Genomic DNA, 8,847 nt, shown 5'->3' with positions numbered 1-8,847 from the left:
AAATGTAAGAGGATAATTATAGGCGCTTATGCCAGAGGAATACAGTGATGATGGTTGAAGCCGTGAAGGTTGTATTATGGTTTGGAAGATTGACATTCTTTCTGATGACTGTGCAATACCCAACCGTAATAGTAGTTTGGTAAAGGTTTAATTCGTGTAATCGCCATGAGCGGGCTATCTATCTTAGAAGGTACTATCTTGAGATAAGTCAGGACCATGTTACGAAATGACTAAATGAACCTTTGAGATGCATGTCTCCTAATATAGACATATGATTAAGAATGGTATTAACCTGCTATCGTTGCTTTTATTGAAACTCTTCTGCAATTTTATCTGCTTCATGTCATATGTACGTCAAGTTCAGGAGTGTTCTTCATGAATCATGAACGGTGATAATGTTGCCTCCTTAGAAGAATTCGATACAATATTTATGGACTCCGTATGGTTAGCTATTAAGATCCAAGGAAAACGAATGACTACAGTAGGTACGTGGTGGACTATAGTAATGCATCAATGATTCTTTGAATAACGAGCCAATTACAACCGTGAGAGTTGTATTGTAATGGATGTTGAGATTGGGTACCACTAATCGGGTTGTGGTGATATATAAGTTATTATTGGTAGACTATTTAAGTCGATTATCTACCTATTGAATATTTATTCCTTCTTATCAATAGAGGGTCGTATTACAATATGAGGAAGGTTGCGATGCAAGCATTGAATTCTAATAATGATGATGTCTAGAATGAAATCCCAGATTCGATTTTTGATGTCGAGGGAGTTTCAAAGGTGATTGTGTATAAGCTCGAGCAAGAGCATGGGTCCATAGAATGATGGCCGGAATAGCAAAAATATTTAGGCATGTGAAATGCGATGCTATAATACTTTATGTTGATATATATACGTATATGTTTTGTTCTCCTATGACAAACCTCTATAGTTCAGAGGTAGATTCCAAGCCAGATATTTTGTGGCAGTATTTTTTTAACATATATACAATTCTCTTCAATTCATTCTTTTCTCTTCTTTTCATTGAATGTAAGCTGAGAAGAACAACCCTTCCAGAAGGGGAGGTATTGCCGAATGACTATCTATCTTTGTGATAGAAGCCTAGTAGGATACCACATGTTGTTTAATTGCTTGTCAAGTACTAAAGGCTGGCCACCTTCTGTACTAACTATGCAATAGAACAAGTGTTCATGATCATATTGATCTCTCAATGAATTCTTTTACTTCTATATGAAAGACCAAGCTTTCGAAGATGGAGGCAGCTAGAGATGAAGTGGTACCAAGTATGGTGGTATTCCGATTCTAACGCGTTTGTGATACTAAGGTTGACGCGATTATTGAAAGGTTATAGAATGCTAACGAGCAAAAGTATAACCAGTATAATATTAGGAACGGAAGATAGTAGCGATTACGAACCGGAAAAGAATAGGTATTGAGAAGCAAAAGCTATAATGCTAGAAGCTATAATAAGAGTCTGTGCAATAGAATTGAAAGAATTTGGAATGATCACTTAATGCGGATTGAGTTTTCTTACAACAATAGATCGTATGTCAGTATCGAGATGTCGCCTTACGAGATCCTTGAGGGAAGGCAATGTCGATCTTCCTTATGATAGGATGATGTTGCAGAGCGCAAGATGCTCGGACCAGCAGTGGTCCAAAGGACCAAGGATATAATAGATCTAATCAGAGGATGACTGGTATTAGCCCAAGATGGACATAAGAAGTATGTTGATTTGACACGAAAAGAAAAAGAATAGGAAGTAGGGGACCTAGTGCTGTTATAGGTATTCCCTTGGAAAGGATGGATGAGCTTCGGAAAGAAAGGAAAGCTAAGCCCACGAATTGTTGGACCCTTGGATATATTAAGACGTATTGGGAAGTTAGCGTATGAGCTAGCCCTACCCCCGAACATGTAGCAAGTTCATAACGTGTTCCACGTATCAATGTTAAGGAAGTGTAATTCGGATGCCAGACAAATAGGGGCATATGAGCGCATAGACATGCAACCAGACGTAACCTATATGGAGCAACCAGGAAGGGTTATAGATCAAAAAGGAACAAGTTCTTAGAAGAAGGGTTATCAAACGAGGCAGAGTTTGGTGGTAGAACCACAATGTGGGAAAATTTACATGAGAGTTAGAAAGTGCAATGCTAAGAGAGTATCCCTATTCATTTTCTATCTGATTCCGGGACGGAATCCTTTTAAGGAGGGGAGACTGTAATAACCCCAATTTTTGGAATTTTTGAAACCTTGATGAATAGTAACTTTTGCTGATGATGCTGATTAAGGAAAATAATCAGATCACACTATATAGGAGTACTATTATGGAAATTCTAAGATCGTATTAGTATTCCATAAAGTAAATAAGTGTATGTAAAGATTGTCAGAATCCAAATTCGAACACTTTGATTTTTTTTCCCGAAAATCCACCAGGTACCGAAAGAATTGAGTATAAGGTAACATGATTAAAAGGATTTAAATTCAAGTATTATAAGAGAGGATCATAAAAGGAATATAAAATATTGAGAAAGGTTTAGGGGAACCCAAGTAATAAGATCCCGGGTATGATCTCTCAAACGATAAACGAGAACGAAAGCTAAGCGAACCGTAAAACAGATAAGAACCATTAGCGAAGTAATTAAGCATGAATCAGATGGGATTAGTGGGTTGTGACATCATCCAACCATAAGGTTTGGACAAGTGTCCTTGTGATGATGTAATAGAGTTGATGTCATCACTTTATTAAAGTTAAAGGAAGATATTTACCAAGAATTAATCCTAGCCAAGCAAATCATTTCACAAACTTTAGAATTCAAGAATCAAGCAAGCTTTCTTCTTCTCCCCACCTAAACTCTCGGTTGGTTTTCTTCAAAAATCAAATCTTAGCTTCTCTTGCTCTAAAATCATAAGGTAATTGCCATAGCTTCCTTACCTACTAGTGAATGCATGGTAGAAGTTTGGAAGCCAAATTCCATTCTTAACCTAGGCAAACAAATCATCAAAAGTGATGATGAATAGTAACTTTCAAGAACTAATGTTAGTTTTCTTCATTTTTATGAAATGTTAAGGTTATACAAGCAAGGATCAAGGTTCTTTTAGGCATTCAAAGCTCTTGGGTTGTGTTAGGAAGCTTCAAGGAGGTATAAACAACTTTCACCTTTAACTTATAGTTTGAACTTTGAGTTTTGATGAGTTTATGGATGGATTAATGTATATATAAAAATATCCATGTAATTATAGCAAGATCCATGTATGTTAGATAGTTTGGTTGGATTTGTGGTGATTTTGGATATGAATCTTGGTTAATGGTTAATGAATCTTAAGTTATGGTTAGTAGATCATGTTTGTGGTTGAATGAGTTGGAAAACCTTGAGATTATGGACTGACTTTGCCTTGATATAAGTTGTCTTTGATGCATTGTTGATGGTTGGGTGGTTTGTAGTGAATTGGTAAGAAATTGGAGTGGTATAAATATTGGTAATCGCGTAAACATAGCCGTCGTAATGCCCAATTTACCTTAGACTGCTTTTGTTCTTAACATCAGGACCCGTGAACTCACTGTTAGGTTTTGACCATTGCCATTATTAGATAGTTCATGTTACGAGCTTCGTTTTGATATGTAGTACGCTTGAATCTGATGTACAGTTTAGGAGAAACGACCGTTTTAAGTAACGGCGTTTCGCGAACGAACCATTACCCCTCTCCTTATTTTGAAACCTTGGTTAAGGTCCTTAAATCACTAATTGGAGTATGAAAAAATTATGTAAAGTGGATTAGGCAGTTGGTAGGGTACTCGCGAAAGAATCGCCTTAAAATTCTTAATGGTTAATTTATTAAAAATGGTGGAGCCGGGGGTACTCGAACGACTTACGTGATTCGTTAAGCGTAGAAGGGACGATAAGCAAACGTTAGGGTTCAATTGGTTAAAGTCTAGTTTCTTAAGCGACCGGGGTTTAATTTCGACTTATGTTGTTGTTCATAGGTTATCGGACCGACTCTAAGCTTAAGTCTATCCGGGAACACTCAGGCAAGTTTTCTACCAGTTATACTGTTGTTGTGATGTATATATGTATATGCATTATCTTGTGATAAATGCATGATTGTTATTAGCAAATCTTGCGATATATTGGAGCATGTTGATATGGTATATATGCATGCTTGTTTCATAATCTTGTTATCTAAGTGTTGATTCAATTGCTTATAAGATGCATAATACTCATGCTAGAGATAAGCAGTAGTTGTGTATACCCTTAGTATAGGGGACCCAAAGGTGAACATTTTTCTAAAACCGGGAGTCGATGTTCCCGAGTATAATATATATATATATAGATATAAGATATATTTTCAAGACTATTAATCGAATAAGGTTTATTCGATAACTTTATTTTATTTAATGAATATTATTTTGAATATTCATTTGAGGACTTATGACTCCGCTTATTTATTAAATAACATTCTTTATTCTATTAAAGAATAGTGTTTCGATAATCAAACTTATTTTCGATTATTCAAATAAAGATCTTACTTTCGTATAAGTATGTCTTTGGTTATTGGTTATTCATTTCAAGTATGAGTTTTAAAACTTCTACTTCAATTATTTTAATAAGGATTACCTTTCATGGGAATATTATTTAAATAATAATATTCAGATATTTTCTAATATATCGGGACTGATTTATTTCATTAAATCAGCATTACTCCAAATATTCTTAAAAATGTTTTCGAGTCTTCAAAATGATTTTAAAAAGTTAGGGCGTATCCCAAAACTCATTTTTATATTTAAGATCTTCCTTTCGAAGGGGATTTAAATACTCGCTCAAAACCTGAGGGATCCGGCTCCGTGGTGTATATTATATTCGCAACAAGGTTGCTGTTTTGATAAAAGAGTTTTTGATTACTTACCCAACACTCGGGAAGTAAAATTCTTGGAACAAGTTAATCCATTAACAGGCATCGGCTGGGAAATATCGATGAGTTTTCCTTTCCAACTAGATACGACTTCTTGGTGGAGCCGTATCAACAAGTTTCTACTTGGGAAAAGGGGGGACGAGCTTTACGTTTCAGAGTCATGGATTTCATCTGAACTAGGAGTGGCGTAAATAGTGATGTTATTAAAGCATGCTTCAAGATTCCTGATAATACTGTAACTGCTCCACACACAGATACTGACATTGTTAATATGCTTAATTCCATGGGCTATGCACTCACTACTTCTAACTTAAGTGAAATTAGGAGGTTGGGTCTTATGAAAGAATGGAGTTATTTGTGTGATGTAGTAACTAAGGTGTTTTCTGGTAAATTTAGTAATTTTGATTCTATAAACATTTCTATGCTTAACATGCTTTACATGCTAGTTAATGTTAAGTACTTTAATTTCAGTGATTTGATTTTGTTTGAGTTAGGCTTTAAGTTAGGAGAGGTCAATAAGAGAGGTAGAAGTGTCTATTATGCTAGATTTTTCATGATGCTTGCTAACCATCTTGTTGAGGAAATTGTAATTGAGAACCCAACCAACAAGCTGAATTGTTGGGTTCAAGAAAGAAGGATAATTGCAGACCTAAACAGAGCAAACCATCACAAGGAGGTACCCTTATTCTACTTTCTAGTAATGAAAGGACCTCAAGTAAGTGAGGTAATTTCTTCTGTCTCCACTCTTCCAACCTCACAAACTTCTTTGCTTTCTAGTGTAGCAATGACAACTGTGTCAATGACCCAACAGTAGCCTACCCAAGCTACCAAACCAACAAAAGTTCCTAAATCCAAAGCTAAGAAAGCCGCCTCTGATTTCTTTCAAAAGAGATCAGTTGTAAAATCCACCAAACCTAAAGAGGGGATTGTGAAGGTGGGTAAGAAAGGTGAGGGACAGGGTGAAAATCAAAGAAGCCCTAAGGATAAGGCTGGTGAGAAGAGTGTACCCAAACCTAGCCACACCAGAATTTCCCAACAAACTGTGGTTGTTAATAAGGATATTAGCTCATTACTGGTTTCATCCTCACAAAAGGATGTTACCATTGAAACAAGCTCCCAACCAGTAACACAGGCCAAAAGGGGTAGGGAAACTAGCTCACAACAAACTTATGCAAGAAAGAAAAGATCAAAAACCCTTGGTGATGCACAGGGATCACACAATGTGCAAACTGGTGCTAAAGACACAGTCACTGCACCTTCTCAAAATCAGCTTGATGTAGCTCCAATAAATGTGGAGTCATAGCCAAAATCTCTTACAATTGAAGCACCTGATACACTAAATTCTCCCACACACTCATTGGATGTTGACATGATAAACACATCACTTCCAAATTCTCGATCTTTAACTCTCTTGGAGAAGCCAAAAATCCATGCAAGTGAGCATCATCTTCTAGATGGTTTGTTGGCTCGCCATTTCTTTCTAAGACTATTGAGACATCTGTGCCAAAATTTTTATCAATCTGCACAGAGTCTACAATAGTCTCCACTCCAAACTCATTTATTTCTTCTATCCCGATGGATATTCATCATCTATCGAGTAGTGATTGTATCCCTACGGATAAGCTTAACAGCAGTCATCCGTCGGATAGTCAAACTGCTAACCCGATGGATATTTCTCATCCATCAGGTGTCTCTGCACAACTTCAAATCTCTTCAATTCTTACAAGTGCAGAAGACTTAGTAGTAGTGCAATCACTCCTAGGACTGAGGGAAGGAAGTGAAATAAGTGAGAGTCTGGGTTGCTCCCAGTAAAAAGGAGAGGAACAGAGTGAACCAATGCAGTCCATTTCTTCAGGACTGGCAAAAGTGATTGAGAGGGGTCCCACCTTAGATGTGAAGGTGAGGGTGTGAGGGTGGGGAGCCAAGGTGAGACCTTGATGCAAGAAAAGAGAAATAATGAGAGAAATGCAGGTACAGGAGATATAAGGGTGGATGTCTTTGCAAGTGAGTTAATGAATGTCCAGGATGCAAAGAGGGAGGGACTATTTCAGCAAAGTCAAGCTGTTATAGATTCTACCTCCTTGGATGCTGAGACATTTACTCACCCTGTTCCAGCATATTAACTTCTAGCTAGACAGGGCAATGACAATGACAGAATGATGCTAAATTTGGTGCACACCACACAGTCTATGCAAAGAGCAAAGATGCAATCACAGCTCTGCCCTTTACAGATGGTGATATTGACTATGAGACTGGTGGTTCAAAAACTTTCTTTGGTGGTGAGGATGCAGAAAGTGAAGAATGGCCATTGGACATAGGGGGAGAAGTAGGCCCTAGTTCCAGATCAGGTATGCCATATTGGGCATTTTCAAAGCAGTGTGATGAACACTATTTCAAGACAACCCTGATTCAACTTATAAATCAGACACATTATGCTCTTCAAACCACAACAAATGTCAGCACCAAGAAGCTCATACAAACACACCTTGCTTTTGTGTAATTATAACAAATCCAAGGTTTTCAACATACTCAGGATGTCACTACTATCAAAGGTGAAATTGATCAAATAAAAAGGGACATTTTTGAAAGGTTAGATTCTAAACTTCCAGAAGCCACAATGTTTGACATTAAGAGACAACTCAGGAAGAATTCAGATCTTGCGACAAAGATAGATTCCTTGGATACAAGAATGACAGCAATGGAAGCTTCTCTTACTGCTATACACCTTCATCAAGCTCAACAAACTCAATTGCTTCAACAACTAGTGGTAGCATAAAGTTCCTCTTCTACTCAACTCCCCTCCACTCAACAACTTGATGCTAACAAAAAGGGGGAGAAAATCTCAAGTAAGGGGGAGAAAAGTTCAAGTGAAAGGGAGCTACAGCTACATGTACAGATCAGCAAAGTGATTGTGCCAACAATTGCTTTCACAAAGCCACCAGCCACAGATAGCATTGATATCAAATCTGGCAGCAGTAAAACTGAACATGGATGATAATCTGCTAAAGATTGATATAGCAGCAGCTGAGAAGGAGTTACAAAAAAATGGAGAAAAATATATGCAGATATTTAACAAAAGTTTGGGCCAATTCAGAAACTAGACAAAGTCTTCAGTCATCACTCTCAAGTAATGAAAATCTCTGTGAATGACATGAGTATGAACTATCTGGAAAAAGGCCAAACTTCCTGCATCAATTCTCCAAAGAAGGATCTCATTATGAAGGCCAAATGGAACTACTCTAAGTTTTCATACAAGAATCCTATGTATACAGTGTTTGAAACACCTAGGCCAGATGAGAAGAAACTGATGGGAAGGTCTATTGCATTCTACAAGGATCCAACTGATCCAGTACTTCAAACGAGAATTGCTAAAATTTACAGAAATGGTAAGGAGATTTATGTGGTGGTTGGACACCCACTGTTTGTGGAAGCTAAGAAGGAAGAGTAAGAAAGAATCAGGCTAGAAAAGAAGCAAGCTGCTTTGGATGCTAAGAAGCAAAAGCAAAAGAAAAAACAAGCTGCTATGTTAGGTCACACACACTGTAGAGGGGGTGAATACAGTATAAAATACAATCAAATCGAACTTTTAATATTTCAAGTAACAAAAAACAAACTTTATTGAAACAATAAACTCTGTTACAGTATGGAACTGTTACCTCTCAGTGATGAAAAAATATCACGAGAGCTGCTAGGGTTACAATGAATAATCTTATCGAATATAATAACACTTATAGTGTAAACCCTGTGTTTGTGTTTATATACTACACAGTTACAAGATAATCGCTAATTTATATGAAATATAATTCTGCTTCCTAAAATATATCAATCAGACATCTTTTCTTCCAAGTATTCTATTCTTCATAGAATTCCTTCTTCATGCATATCTCTTCTTATGTTTATCTCGATCTTCTTTCCTTTAATCAGCTA

Source organism: Apium graveolens, chromosome 8 (assembly GCF_009905375.1).
Source record: "Apium graveolens cultivar Ventura chromosome 8, ASM990537v1, whole genome shotgun sequence".
In the NCBI taxonomy this organism is placed as follows: Eukaryota; Viridiplantae; Streptophyta; class Magnoliopsida; order Apiales; family Apiaceae; genus Apium; species Apium graveolens.
This window is presented reverse-complemented; position numbering follows the sequence as displayed.